The sequence below is a fragment of the Hipposideros armiger genome, unplaced genomic scaffold (genome assembly GCF_001890085.2).
Source record: "Hipposideros armiger isolate ML-2016 unplaced genomic scaffold, ASM189008v1 scaffold_1452, whole genome shotgun sequence".
Taxonomy (NCBI): domain Eukaryota; kingdom Metazoa; phylum Chordata; class Mammalia; order Chiroptera; family Hipposideridae; genus Hipposideros; species Hipposideros armiger.
Genome location: NW_017732802.1, coordinates 114,003 through 117,554, shown reverse-complemented (window position 1 = coordinate 117,554; position 3,552 = coordinate 114,003).

Below are 3,552 nucleotides of genomic sequence, written 5' to 3'. Positions count from 1 at the left end.
CTGCTTTCACTGCATCCCAGAGATTTGGGGTTGTGGTGTTTTTATTTTCATTTGTCTCAAGGTGTCTTTTGATTTCCTCCTTGATCTCATTTTTGACCCACTTGCTATTTAGTAGCATGTTATTCAGCCTCCATGTATTTGTGTGCTTTCCAGATTTCTTCTTGTAATTGATTTCTAGTTTCATAGCATTCTGGTCAGAGAAGACGCTTGATATGATTTCAATTTTCTTGAATTTATTGAGAGTTATTTTGTTGCTTAATATGTAGTCTATGTTGGAAAATGTTCCATGTACACTTGAGAAGAATGTATATTCTGTAGGTTTGGGGTAAAATGCTCTAAAAATATCGATTAAATCCAGCTGGTCTAAAGTGTCATTTAAGGCCACTGTTTCCATGTTGATTTTCTGTCTGGAGGATCTGTTCATTGGTGACAGTGGGGTGTTGAAATCTCCTACTATGATAGTGTTACTGTTGATCTCTGTCTTTATGTCTGTCAATATCTTTTTCTATATTTAGGGGCTCCCATGTTAGGTGCATAGATGTTTACTAGGGTTATGTCCTCTTGTTGGATCGATCCCTTTATTATTATGAGGTGACTTTCTTTGTCCTTTATTATGTTCTTCAATTTAAAGTCCATTTTATCTGATATGAGTATCGCTACTCCAGCTTTTTTCTCAGTTCCATTTGCATGAAATATTTTACTCCATTCCTTTACTTTCAGTCTGTATGTGTCTTTTGATCTGAGGTGAGTCTCTTGTATACAGCATATACAAGGTTCTTGCTTTCTTGTCCACTCAGCCACCCTATGTCTTTTGATTAGAGCATTCAATCCATTTACCTTTAATGTGATTATTGATAGGTGCATAGTGATTGCCATTTTGTTATTTGTGTTCCTGGTCTTCATTAGTTAGGTTGCTTTTCTCTTTCCTCTGCTTAAGGAAGCTGTTTTAACATTTCCAGGAATGCTGGCTTGGTGGTAATGAATTCCTTTAGCTTATTCTTTTCTGGGAAGCTCTTTATCTCTCCTTCAATTTTAAATAATAACCTCACTGGATAAAGCAATCTAGGTTGTAGGCATTTGTTTTTCATCACTTTGAAGACCTCCTGCCACTCCCTTCTGGTCTGCAGAGTTTCTGTAGAAAAGTCTGCTGATAATCTTATGGGGGTGCCCTTGTAAGTAACTTGCTGCCTGTCCCTTTTGCTTTTAGGATTCTGTCTTTGTCTTTAACCCTTGACATTTTCACTATAATGTGTCTTGGTGTGGGCCTGTTTGGGATCATCTTGGTTGGAACTCTCTGCACTTCCTGTGCTTGTATGTCAATTTCCTTTTCCAGGTTAGAGAAGTTTTCTTCAAATATGTCCTCCATCCTTTGCTCCCTCTCTTCTCCTTCTGGTATTCCTATGATGCGCATGTTGTTGCGTTTGACATTGTCTCCCAGCTCTCTTAAACTATTTTCAATATTTTTCATTCTTTTTCTTTTTCTTGTTCCGCTTGGAAAATCTCTGCTATCTTGTCTTTAAGTCACTGATTCAATCCTCTGCTTCATCCAATCTGCTAATACTTCCATCAAGGTTGTTATTTAATTCAGTAATTGTATTCTATAATTCTAGCTGGTTGTTTTTTCACGATTTCTCTATTTTTCTTTATATTCTCATTAATTTCCTTGAACATTGTAATAATCAGTGTTCTGAACTCTGTCTCTGATAGGTTATTTACCTCTATTTCCTCTAATTCCACTGATTCAGGAGGTTTCTTCTGTTCTTTTATTTAGGATGTGTTTTTTTGTTTCCCCATTCTGGCTTACTCTTTGTGTTGCTTCAATGTAATAGGTAGATCCCCCAGGTCTCTCAGTCTTTTCTGGGTGGACTTATGTGGTATGTGTCCTTTATATTTGAATTACTCAAACTCCCTGTTCTCCTGTGTGTGTGTACCAGAAGTGTTCCTTGTGTTGTGTGTCTTCTCCTGTTGAGGTTGAGTTTTGATTGCTTTTAGCTTCTCAGTAGGTGGGATTGACTCCCAAGCTGACTAGCCTTGAGGATTAACTGTGTCCACAGTTTATGAGCTGCTGTGTGCGGGTTGACCCCCTCCAATGACGCTTGGCCCCTATGGGCTCTTGTGCCTGTAACAATTTCCCTTTGGGTGTGACTCTTGTAGGTCAGACCCCAAAATGCTCTGGTTTTATCTAAAGTTGGTCTCTGGGTGTGATGATTCTTGTGCCTCTTTGGCTGAGCCATGCTGCAGAGTGGGTTTTAGAGCAAAACAGATCAACAAGCACAACCACAACAGCCACCAAAGGTAACCAGATACTCTCAGATGTACAAAACAACCATCACCCTATACTTAACTTGTACAGAAATATCAAGCATACAAAAGGAGAAAACAAACCAACAGAAACAAAATTACAACAAAAAAAAACAAGGGACAAATAGCAAAACAAAACAAAATAAAATATAATAAATGAAAAAATAGAATAAACGCGAGAAACAAAATAGCAACACCCCAAAAAACAACAACAAAAAAAACCTTGCAGAAAAAATGGAAAGAAGGAGGAAATGTAGTACAGTGACAAGAAAGCAGAAAAGAAGGGAGAGAGAGAGGGTAGAAAAGAAAGAAGGAAAGAAAGAGAGAAAAAAGAAGAAAAAGAATATATATCTATACCCCCATATATATGGACATATATATCCACATATATGCACCTTTATATATTCCTATATAAAAAACTAAAAATAATAATGAAATAGAAAAAAACAAAAACAACCAACACAAGCAACCAATGAAAAACCACCGAGAATATCCAAAAGAATCCAATCAACAACAATATAACACCAGAAAAACCAAAAACACCTTACTCTTTTATAATATTTCTTCCGTTTAACAATATCATCAACACTTTTCTTGATGTATAATGTTAAATATTTTATTGCAAAATATGGTACATATTAAAAAGATTGTATAAAACAAATGTACATTTTAAGAAAAATAACAAAACAAACACCTAGGCACCCTCTGCCCAGGCTAAGTAATAGAACAGCACCATAAATTTAGAATAATAAGATAGGAGAGATTGTAATGGTGGTGAAACAGGACTGGATGGTACCCCCACAAAAGAGGCCTTGCCTCTCCCTGTTTTAGAGCTTAACAATTGATCAAACCCCTCCCTGCAGTTTGAGCTTGGAATGTCCCCTGTCCCAGTTTCATGCTTTAGATAATTACCCTGAAACTCATGCTTGCTTACTAAGTCACAATGCCCCCGTTTTTGCCGATGACAATCTTTATGGCCTAGCATTCTTTCCAGGTTACTGTCATCGCTGCTCCTGGGTTGATGACCACATTGGAGAGCCACATCGCCAGAGGGAAGGCTCCATGCAGACCCGGAACCATCACATAGCCTCTGGAGGAATGCTCAGATTTTCCCTTAAATATCCCAGGCTAGTCTGAGAATGTTAAGGCAGTTTTTGGAGGTGTTAACCCGCTGCCTTCTCAGACCACTGGTGCTCTGACAATAAAAGCTTATTCTATGACACAACTCCTGTGTTGGTCTATTGGCTGAGT